Below are 12,964 nucleotides of genomic sequence, written 5' to 3'. Positions count from 1 at the left end.
ATGTTTTATACTCCTCAACCACTGTTCTTCTGCTCAAATCAGTACTCTCTGTTTTCATTATGTTTTTATACTCCTCAAACACTGACCTTCTCATCAAATCAGTACTCTGTGTTATAACTAGGTTATTATACTCCTCAACCACTGGTCTTCTCATCAAATCAGTACTCTGTCTTATCCTTATGTTTTTGTACTACTCAACTGCTGGTCCTCTTATCAAATCAATTCTGTGTGTTATCATTATGTTTTCATACTCCTCAACCACTGGTCACCTTATGAAAGAAGAACTCTGTGTTATTATTCTGTTTTTATACTCCTCAACCACTGGTCTTCTCATCAAATCAGTAATCTGTATTATTACTATGTTTTATATTCCTCAACCACTGGTCTTCTCATCAAATCAGTAGTCTGTGTTATCAGTATGTTTTTATACTCCTCAACTGCTTGAATTCCCATCAAATCCGTACTCTGTTATCACTATGTTTTTATACTCCTCAACTCCTGGTCTTCTCATGAAATAAGTACTTTGTGTAATCATTATGTTTTTACACACCTCAACTACTTGTATTCTCATGAAATCAGTACTCTGTGTTATCATTATGTTTTTATACTCCTAAACTGCTGGTCTTCTTATCAAATCAGTAATGTGTTTTATCACTATGTTTTTCTACTACTAAACTGGTGGTCTTCTCAACAAATCAGTATTGTGTGTTATCTATATATTTTTATAGTCCTAAACGCCCGATCTTTTCATCAAACCACTACTGTGTGTTATCATTATCTTTCTATACTCCTCAACTGCTGGTCTTCTCGTCAAATTATTACTGTGTGTTATCATTATATTTTTATACTCCTCAACTGCTGATCTTCTCATCAAATCTGTACTTTGTGTTATCACTATGTTATTATACTTCTCAACCACTGCTCTTCTGATCAAATCAGTAGTCTGTGTTATCACTATGGTTTTCTACTCCTCAACGGATGGTCTTTTCATCAAAGCACTACTGTGTGTTATCACTCTATTTTTATACTCCTCAACTGCTGGTCTTCTTATCAAATCAGTACTGTGTGTTATCACTATGGTTTTCTACTCCTCAACGGATGGTCTTTTCATCAAAGCACTACTGTGTGTTATCATTATGTTTCTATACTCATTAACAGCTGGTATTCTCATCATATCAGTACTCTGTCTTATCATTATGTTTTTGTACTACTCAACTGCTGGTCTTCTATTCAAATCAGTACTCTGTGTTATCACTATGTTTTATACTCCTCAAACACTGTTCTTCTGCTCAAATCAGTACTCTCTGTTTTCATTATGTTTATATACTCCTCAAACACTGATCTTCTCATCAAATCAGTACTCTGTATTATCACTATGTTATTATACTCCTTAACCACTGGTCTACTCATCCAACAAGTTCTGTGTGTTATCAATATATTTTTATACTCCTCAACGGCTGCTCTTTTAATCAAACCACTACAGTGTGTTATCATTATGTTTCTATACTACTCAACTGCTGGTATTCTCATCAAATTATTACTGTGTGTTATCATTATGTTTCTATACAACTCAACTACTGGTCTTCTCATAAAATCTGTACTTTGTGTTATCACTATGTTATTATACTCCTCAACCACTGGTCTTCCCATCAAATCAGTACACTGTATTATCATTATGTTTTTCAACTCCTCAAATGCTAATCTTCTCATCAAATCAGTCCTGTGTGTTATCACTATGTTTTTATACACCTCAACTGCTGGTCCTCTCATCAAATCAGTACTGTGTGTTATCACCATGTCATTATACTACTCAACTGCTGTTCTTCTCATCAAATCTGTACTTTGTGTTATAACTATGTTATTATACTCCTCAACAACTGCTATTCTCATCAAATTAGTATTGTGTGTTATCTATATATTTTTATATTCCTCAACGGCTGGTCTTCTCATCAAACCACTACAGTGTGTTATCATTATGTTTCTATACTCCGCAACTGCTGGTATTCTCATCAACTTATTACTGTGTGTTATCATTATCTTTCTATGCTCCTCAACCACTAGTCTTCTCATCAAATCAGTATTGTGTGTTATCTATATATTTTTATACTCGTCAACCACTGGTCTTCTCATCAAATCAGTATTGTGTGTTATCTATATATTTTTATACTCCTCAACCACTGGTCCTCTCATCAAATCAATACTGTGTGTTATCACTATGTTTTTCTACTCCTCAATTGTGTGTTATCTATATATTTTTATACTCCTCAACCACTGGTCTTCTCATCAAATCAGTACTCTGTATTATCACTATGTTTTTCTACTCCTCAATTGTGTGTTATCAAATCAGTACTCTGTTTTATCACTATGTTTTTCTACTCCCTCAATTGTGTTTATCTATATTTTTCTACTCCTCAATTGTGTGTTATCTATATATTTTTCTACTAATCGTTATGTTTTTACACACCTCAACTACTTGTATTCTCATGAAATAAGTACTCTGTGTTATCATTATGTTTTGATACTCCTAATCTGCTGGTCTTCTTATCAAATCAATACTGTGTGTTATCACTATGTTTTTCTACTCCTCAATTGTGTGTTATCTATATATTTTTATACTCCTCAACCACTGGTCTTCTCATCAAATCAGTACTCTGTATTATCACTATGTTATTACACTCCTTAACCACTGGTCCTCTTATCAAATCAATTCTGTGTGTTATCATTATGTTTTTATACTCCTCAACCACTGGTCACCTTATGAAAGAAGAACTCTGTGTTATTATTCTGTTTTTATACTCCTCAACTGCTGGTCTTCTCACAAAATAAGTACTCTGTGTTATCATTATGTTTTTATACTCCTAAACTACTGGTCTTCTTATCAAATCAGTAATGTGTTTTATCACTATGTTTTTCTACTACTAAACTGCTGGTCTTCTCATCAAACCACTACTGTGTGTTATCATTATCTTTCTATACTCCTCAACTGCTGGTCTTCTCGTCAAATTATTACTGTGTTATCATTATATTTTTATACTCCTCAACTGCTTGAATTCCCATCAAATCCGTACTCTGTTATCACTATGTATTTATACTCCTCAACTGCTGGTCTTCTCATGAAATAAGTACTTTGTGTAATCATTATGTTTTTACACACCTCAACTACTTGTATTCTCATGAAATAAGTACTCTGTGTTATCATTATGTTTTGATACTCCTAATCTGCTGGTCTTCTTATCAAATCAATACTGTTTGTTATCACTATGTTTTTCTACTCCTCAATTGTGTGTTATCTATATATTTTTCTACTCCTCAATTGTGTGTTATCTATATATTCTTCTACTAATCATTATGTTTTTACACACCTCAACTACTTGTATTCTCATGAAATCAGTACTCTGTGTTATCATTATGTTTTGATACTCCTAATCTGCTGGTCTTCTTATCAAATCAATACTGTGTGTTATCACTATGTTTTTCTACTCCTCAATTGTGTGTTATCTATATATTTTTCTACTCCTCAACCACTGGTCTTCTCATCAAATCAGTACTCTGTATTATCACTATGTTTTTCTACTCCTCAATTGTGGTCTTCTCATCAAATCAGTATTGTGTGTTATCTATATATTTTTCTACTCCTCAACGGCTGGTGTTTTCATCAAACCACTACTGTGTCTTATGATTATCTTTCTATACTCCTGAACTGCTGGTCTTCTCATGAAATAAGTACTTTGTGTTATCATTATGAGTTTATACTCCTCAACTACTTCTCCACTCATCAAATCAGTAGACTGTGTTATCACTATGTTTTATACTCCTCAACCACTGGTCTTCTCATCAAATCAGTACTCTGTGTTTTCACTAGGTTATTATACTCCTCAACCACTGGTCTTCTCATCAAATCAGTACTCTGTATAATCACAATGTTTTTATACTCCTCAACTGCTAGTCGATACATCAAATCAATACTGTGTGATATCACTATGCTTTTCCACTCCTCCACCAATGGTCTTCTCATCAAATCAGTAGTCTGTGTTGTCACTATGTTTTATACCCATCAAACACTGGTCTTCTCATGAAATCAGTACTATGTGTTATCACTATATTTTTATACACCTCAACTGCTGGTCTTCTCATCAAGACACTACTGTGTATTTTCACTATGTTTTTGTACTCCTCAACGGCTGGTCTTCTAATCAAACCACTACAGTGTGTTATCATTATGTTTTTATACTCCTCAACCACTGATTTTCTCATCAAATTAATACTGTGTGTTATCATTATGTTTTTATACTCCTCAACCACTGGTCTTCTCATCAAATCAGTACTATGTGTTATCATTATGTTTTTTATACTCCTCAAATGCTGGTCGTCTCATCAAATCAGTCGTCTCTGTTGTCACTATGTTTTATACTCCTCATCCTATGGTCTTCTCATCAAATCAGTAATCTGTGTTATCACTATGTTTTTATACTCCTCAACCACTGGTCTTTTCATCGAATATGTACTTTGTGTTATCACTATATTTTTATACTCCTCAACCACTGGTCTTCTCATCAAATCAGTATTGTGTGTTATCTATATATTTTTATACTCGTCAACCACTGGTCTTCTCATCAAATCAGTATTGTGTGTTATCTATATTTTTTTTACTCCTTAACCACTGGTCCTCTTTTCAATTCAATTCTGTGTGTTATCATTATGTTTTTATACTCCTCAACCACTGGTCACCTTATGAAAGAAGAACTCTGTGTTATTATTCTGTTTTTATACTCCTCAACTACTGGTCTTCTCACAAAATAAGTACTCTGTGTTATCATTATGTTTTTATACTCCTAAACTGCTGGTCTTCTTATCAAATCAGTAATGTGTTTTATCACTATGTTTTTCTACTACTAAACTGCTGGTCTTCTCATCAAATCAGTATTGTGTGTTATCTATATATTTTTATAGTCCTAAACGCCCGATTTTTTCATCAAACCACTACTGTGTGTTATCATTATCTTTCTATACTCCTCAACTGCTGGTCTTCTCGTCAAATTACTACTGTGTGTTATCAGTATATTTTTATACTCCTCAACTGCTGAACTTCTCATCAAATCTGTACTTTGTGTTATCACTATGTTATTATACTTCTCAACCACTGCTCTTCTGATCAAATCAGTAGTCTGTGTTATCACTATGGTTTTCTACTCCTCAACGGATGGTCTTTTCATCAAAGCACTACTGTGTGTTATCACTCTATTTTTATACTCCTCAACTGCTGGTCTTCTTATCAAATCAGTACTGTGTGTTATCACTATGGTTTTCTACTCCTCAACGGATGGTCTTTTCATCAAAGCACTACTGTGTGTTATCATTATGTTTCTATACTCATTAACAGCTGGTATTCTCATCATATCAGTACTCTGTCTTATCATTATGTTTTTGTACTACTCAACTGCTGGTCTTCTATTCAAATCAGTACTCTGTGTTATCACTATGTTTTATACTCCTCAAACACTGTTCTTCTGCTCAAATCAGTACTCTCTGTTTTCATTATGTTTATATACTCCTCAAACACTGATCTTCTCATCAAATCAGTACTCTGTATTATCACTATGTTATTATACTCCTTAACCACTGGTCTACTCATCCAACAAGTTCTGTGTGTTATCAATATATTTTTATACTCCTCAACGGCTGCTCTTTTAATCAAACCACTACAGTGTGTTATCATTATGTTTCTATACTACTCAACTGCTGGTATTCTCATCAAATTATTACTGTGTGTTATCATTATGTTTCTATACAACTCAACTACTGGTCTTCTCATAAAATCTGTACTTTGTGTTATCACTATGTTATTATACTCCTCAACCACTGGTCTTCCCATCAAATCAGTACACTGTATTATCATTATGTTTTTCAACTCCTCAAATGCTAATCTTCTCATCAAATCAGTCCTGTGTGTTATCACTATGTTTTTATACACCTCAACTGCTAGTCCTCTCATCAAATCAGTACTGTGTGTTATCACCATGTCATTATACTACTCAACTGCTGTTCTTCTCATCAAATCTGTACTTTGTGTTATAACTATGTTATTATACTCCTCAACAACTGCTATTCTCATCAAATTAGTATTGTGTGTTATCTATATATTTTTATATTCCTCAACGGCTGGTCTTCTCATCAAACCACTACAGTGTGTTATCATTATGTTTCTATACTCCGCAACTGCTGGTATTCTCATCAACTTATTACTGTGTGTTATCATTATCTTTCTATGCTCCTCAACCACTAGTCTTCTCATCAAATCAGTATTGTGTGTTATCTATATATTTTTATACTCGTCAACCACTGGTCTTCTCATCAAATCAGTATTGTGTGTTATCTATATATTTTTATACTCCTCAACCACTGGTCCTCTCATCAAATCAATACTGTGTGTTATCACTATGTTTTTCTACTCCTCAATTGTGTGTTATCTATATATTTTTATACTCCTCAACCACTGGTCTTCTCATCAAATCAGTACTCTGTATTATCACTATGTTTTTCTACTCCTCAATTGTGTGTTATCAAATCAGTACTCTGTTTTATCACTATGTTTTTCTACTCCTCAATTGTGTGTTATCTATATATTTTTCTACTCCTCAATTGTGTGTTATCTATATATTTTTCTACTAATCGTTATGTTTTTACACACCTCAACTACTTGTATTCTCATGAAATAAGTACTCTGTGTTATCATTATGTTTTGATACTCCTAATCTGCTGGTCTTCTTATCAAATCAATACTGTGTGTTATCACTATGTTTTTCTACTCCTCAATTGTGTGTTATCTATATATTTTTATACTCCTCAACCACTGGTCTTCTCATCAAATCAGTACTCTGTATTATCACTATGTTATTACACTCCTTAACCACTGGTCCTCTTATCAAATCAATTCTGTGTGTTATCATTATGTTTTTATACTCCTCAACCACTGGTCACCTTATGAAAGAAGAACTCTGTGTTATTATTCTGTTTTTATACTCCTCAACTGCTGGTCTTCTCACAAAATAAGTACTCTGTGTTATCATTATGTTTTTATACTCCTAAACTACTGGTCTTCTTATCAAATCAGTAATGTGTTTTATCACTATGTTTTTCTACTACTAAACTGCTGGTCTTCTCATCAAACCACTACTGTGTGTTATCATTATCTTTCTATACTCCTCAACTGCTGGTCTTCTCGTCAAATTATTACTGTGTTATCATTATATTTTTATACTCCTCAACTGCTTGAATTCCCATCAAATCCGTACTCTGTTATCACTATGTATTTATACTCCTCAACTGCTGGTCTTCTCATGAAATAAGTACTTTGTGTAATCATTATGTTTTTACACACCTCAACTACTTGTATTCTCATGAAATAAGTACTCTGTGTTATCATTATGTTTTGATACTCCTAATCTGCTGGTCTTCTTATCAAATCAATACTGTTTGTTATCACTATGTTTTTCTACTCCTCAATTGTGTGTTATCTATATATTTTTCTACTCCTCAATTGTGTGTTATCTATATATTCTTCTACTAATCATTATGTTTTTACACACCTCAACTACTTGTATTCTCATGAAATCAGTACTCTGTGTTATCATTATGTTTTGATACTCCTAATCTGCTGGTCTTCTTATCAAATCAATACTGTGTGTTATCACTATGTTTTTCTACTCCTCAATTGTGTGTTATCTATATATTTTTCTACTCCTCAACCACTGGTCTTCTCATCAAATCAGTACTCTGTATTATCACTATGTTTTTCTACTCCTCAATTGTGGTCTTCTCATCAAATCAGTATTGTGTGTTATCTATATATTTTTCTACTCCTCAACGGCTGGTGTTTTCATCAAACCACTACTGTGTCTTATGATTATCTTTCTATACTCCTGAACTGCTGGTCTTCTCATGAAATAAGTACTTTGTGTTATCATTATGAGTTTATACTCCTCAACTACTTCTCCACTCATCAAATCAGTAGACTGTGTTATCACTATGTTTTATACTCCTCAACCACTGGTCTTCTCATCAAATCAGTACTCTGTGTTTTCACTAGGTTATTATACTCCTCAACCACTGGTCTTCTCATCAAATCAGTACTCTGTATAATCACAATGTTTTTATACTCCTCAACTGCTAGTCGATACATCAAATCAATACTGTGTGATATCACTATGCTTTTCCACTCCTCCACCAATGGTCTTCTCATCAAATCAGTAGTCTGTGTTGTCACTATGTTTTATACCCATCAAACACTGGTCTTCTCATGAAATCAGTACTATGTGTTATCACTATATTTTTATACACCTCAACTGCTGGTCTTCTCATCAAGACACTACTGTGTATTTTCACTATGTTTTTGTACTCCTCAACGGCTGGTCTTCTAATCAAACCACTACAGTGTGTTATCATTATGTTTTTATACTCCTCAACCACTGATTTTCTCATCAAATTAATACTGTGTGTTATCATTATGTTTTTATACTCCTCAACCACTGGTCTTCTCATCAAATCAGTACTATGTGTTATCATTATGTTTTTTATACTCCTCAAATGCTGGTCGTCTCATCAAATCAGTCGTCTCTGTTGTCACTATGTTTTTATACTCCTCATCCTATGGTCTTCTCATCAAATCAGTAATCTGTGTTATCACTATGTTTTTATACTCCTCAACCACTGGTCTTTTCATCGAATATGTACTTTGTGTTATCACTATATTTTTATACTCCTCAACCACTGGTCTTCTCATCAAATCAGTATTGTGTGTTATCTATATATTTTTATACTCGTCAACCACTGGTCTTCTCATCAAATCAGTATTGTGTGTTATCTATATATTTTTTTACTCCTTAACCACTGGTCCTCTTTTCAATTCAATTCTGTGTGTTATCATTATGTTTTTATACTCCTCAACCACTGGTCACCTTATGAAAGAAGAACTCTGTGTTATTATTCTGTTTTTATACTCCTCAACTACTGGTCTTCTCACAAAATAAGTACTCTGTGTTATCATTATGTTTTTATACTCCTAAACTGCTGGTCTTCTTATCAAATCAGTAATGTGTTTTATCACTATGTTTTTCTACTACTAAACTGCTGGTCTTCTCATCAAATCAGTATTGTGTGTTATCTATATATTTTTATAGTCCTAAACGCCCGATTTTTTCATCAAACCACTACTGTGTGTTATCATTATCTTTCTATACTCCTCAACTGCTGGTCTTCTCGTCAAATTACTACTGTGTGTTATCAGTATATTTTTATACTCCTCAACTGCTGAACTTCTCATCAAATCTGTACTTTGTGTTATCACTATGTTATTATACTTCTCAACCACTGCTCTTCTGATCAAATCAGTAGTCTGTGTTATCTCTGTTTTTATACTCCTCAACCACTGGTCTTTTCATCAAATAAATACTGTGTGTTATCACTCTATTTTTATACTCCTCAACTGCTGGTCTTCTTATCAAATCAGTACTGTGTGTTATCACTATGGTTTTCTACTCCTCAACGGCTGGTCTTTTCATCAAACACTACTGTGTGTTATCATTATGTTTCTATACTCATTAACTGCTGGTATTCTCATCATATCAGTACTCTGTCTTATCATTATGTTTTTGTACTACTCAACTGCTGGTCTTCTATTCAAATCAGTACTCTGTGTTATCAATATGTTTTATACTCCTCAAACACTGTTCTTCTGCTCAAATCAGTACTCTCTGTTTTCATTATGTTTATATACTCCTCAAACACTGATCTTCTCATCAAATCAGTACTCTGTATTATCACTATGTTATTATACTCCTTAACCACTGGTCTACTCATCCAACAAGTTCTGTGTGTTATCACTATATTTTTATACTCCTCAACGGCTGCTCTTTTAATCAAACCACTACAGTGTGTTATCATTATGTTTCTATACTCCTCAACTGCTGGTATTCTCATCAAATTATTACTGTGTGTTATCATTATGTTTTTATACTATCCTCAACCACTGGTCTTCTCATCAAATCTGTACTTTGTGTTATCACTATGTTATTATACTCCTCAACCACTGGTCTTCTCCATCAAATCAGTACACTGTATTATCATTATGTTTTTCAACTCCTCAAATGCTAATCTTCTCATCAAATCAGTCCTGTGTGTTATCACTATGTTTTATACACCTCAACTGCTGGTCCTCTCATCAAATCAGTACTGTGTGTTATCACCATGTCATTATACTACTCAACTGCTGTTCTTCTCTATCAAATCTGTACTTTGTGTTATAACTATGTTATTATACTCCTCAACAACTGCTATTCTCATCAAATTAGTATTGTGTGTTATCTATATATTTTTTATATTCCTCAACGGCTGGTCTTCTCATCAAACCAGTACAGTGTGTTATCATTATGTTTTATACTCCTCAACTGCTGGTATTCTCATCAACTTATTACTGTGTGTTATCATTATCTTTTATACTCCTCAACCACTAGTCTTCTCATCAAATCAGTATTGTGTGTTATCTATATATTTTTATACTCCTCAACCACTGGTCTTCTCATCAAATCAGTACTGTGTGTTATCTATATATTTTTATACTCCTCAACCACTGGTCCTCTCATCAAATCAATACTGTGTTATTATCACTATGTTTTTCTACTCCTCAATTGTGTGTTATCTATATATTTTATACTCCTCAACCACTGGTCTTCTCATCAAATCAGTACTCTGTATTATCACTATGTTTTTCTACTCCTCAATTGTGTGTTATCAAATCAGTACTCTGTTTTATCACTATGTTTTTCTACTCCTCAATTGTGTGTTATCTATATATTTTTCTACTCCCTCAATTCTGTGTTATCTATATATTTTTCTACTAATCGTTATGTTTTACACACCTCAACTACTTGTATTCTCATCAAATAAGTACTCTGTGTTATCATTATGTTTTGATACTCCTAATCTGCTGGTCTTCTTATCAAATCAATACTGTGTGTTATCACTATGTTTTTTTCTACTCCTCAATTGTGTGTTATCTATATATTTTTATACTCCTCAACCACTGGTCTTCTATCAAATCAGTACTCTGTATTATCACTATGTTATTACACTCCTTAACCACTGGTCCTCTTATCAAATCAATTCTGTGTGTTATCATTATGTTTTTATACTCCTCAACCACTGGTCACCTTATCAAAGAAGAACTCTGTGTTATTATTCTGTTTTATACTCCTCAACTGCTGGTCTTCTCACAAAATAAGTACTCTGTGTTATCATTATGTTTTATACTCCTAAACTACTGGTCTTCTTATCAAATCAGTAATGTGTTTTATCACTATGTTTTTCTACTACTAAACTGCTGGTCTTCTCATCAAACCACTACTGTGTGTTATCATTATCTTTCTATACTCCTCAACTGCTGGTCTTCTCATCAAATTATTACTGTGTTATCATTATATTTTTATACTCCTCAACTGCTTGAATTCTCATCAAATCAGTACTGTGTTATCACTATGTATTTATACTCCTCAACTGCTGGTCTTCTCATCAAATAAGTACTTTGTGTTATCATTATGTTTTTATACACCTCAACTACTTGTATTCTCATCAAATAAGTACTCTGTGTTATCATTATGTTTTGATACTCCTAACTGCTGGTCTTCTTATCAAATCAATACTGTTTGTTATCACTATGTTTTTCTACTCCCTCAATTGTGTGTTATCTATATATTTTCTACTCCTCAATTGTGTGTTATCTATATATTCTTCTACTAATCATTATGTTTTTACACACCTCAACTACTTGTATTCTCATCAAATCAGTACTCTGTGTTATCATTATGTTTTGATACTCCTAATCTGCTGGTCTTCTTATCAAATCAATACTGTGTGTTATCACTATGTTTTCTACTCCTCAATTGTGTGTTATCTATATATTTTTATACTCCTCAACCACTGGTCTTCTCATCAAATCAGTACTCTGTATTATCACTATGTTTTTCTACTCCTCAATTGTGGTCTTCTCATCAAATCAGTATTGTGTGTTATCTATATATTTTTCTACTCCTCAACGGCTGGTCTTTTCATCAAACACTACTGTGTGTTATCATTATGTTTCTATACTCATTAACTGCTGGTATTCTCATCATATCAGTACTCTGTCTTATCATTATGTTTTTATACTACCTCAACTGCTGGTCTTCTATCAAATCAGTACTCTGTGTTATCAATATGTTTTATACTCCTCAAACACTGTTCTTCTCATCTCAAATCAGTACTCTGTGTTATCATTATGTTTATATACTCCTCAAACACTGATCTTCTCATCAAATCAGTACTCTGTATTATCACTATGTTATATACTCCTTAACCACTGGTCTACTCATCCAACAAGTTCTGTGTGTTATCACTATATTTTTATACTCCTCAACTGCTGCTCTTCTCATCAAATCAGTACTATGTGTTATCTCTATATTTTTATACTCCTCAACGGCTGGTCTTCTAATCAAACCACTACAGTGTGTTATCATTATGTTTCTATACTCCTCAACTGCTGGTATTCTCATCAAATTATTACTGTGTGTTATCATTATGTTTTTATACTCCTTATCTACTGGAGTTCTAATCAAATCTGTACTTTATGTTATCACTATGCTTTTACACTCCTCAACCACTGGTCTTCTCATCAAATCAGTACTCTGTATTATCATTATGTTTTTCAACTCCTCAAATGCTAATCTTCTCATCAAATCAGTCCTATGTGTTATCACTATGTTTTTATACACCTCAACTGCTGGTCCTCTCATCAAATCAGTACTGTGTGTTATCACCATGTCATTATACAACTCAACTGCTGTTCTTCTCATCAAATCTGTACTTTGTGTTATCACTATGTTATTATACTCCTCAACAACTGCTATTCTCATCAAATTAGTATTGTGTGTTATCT

This window comes from Tachypleus tridentatus, chromosome 10, assembly GCF_004210375.1.
Source record: "Tachypleus tridentatus isolate NWPU-2018 chromosome 10, ASM421037v1, whole genome shotgun sequence".
Lineage (NCBI taxonomy): Eukaryota > Metazoa > Arthropoda > Merostomata > Xiphosura > Limulidae > Tachypleus > Tachypleus tridentatus.
Note: the sequence above shows the minus strand (reverse complement) of the source record.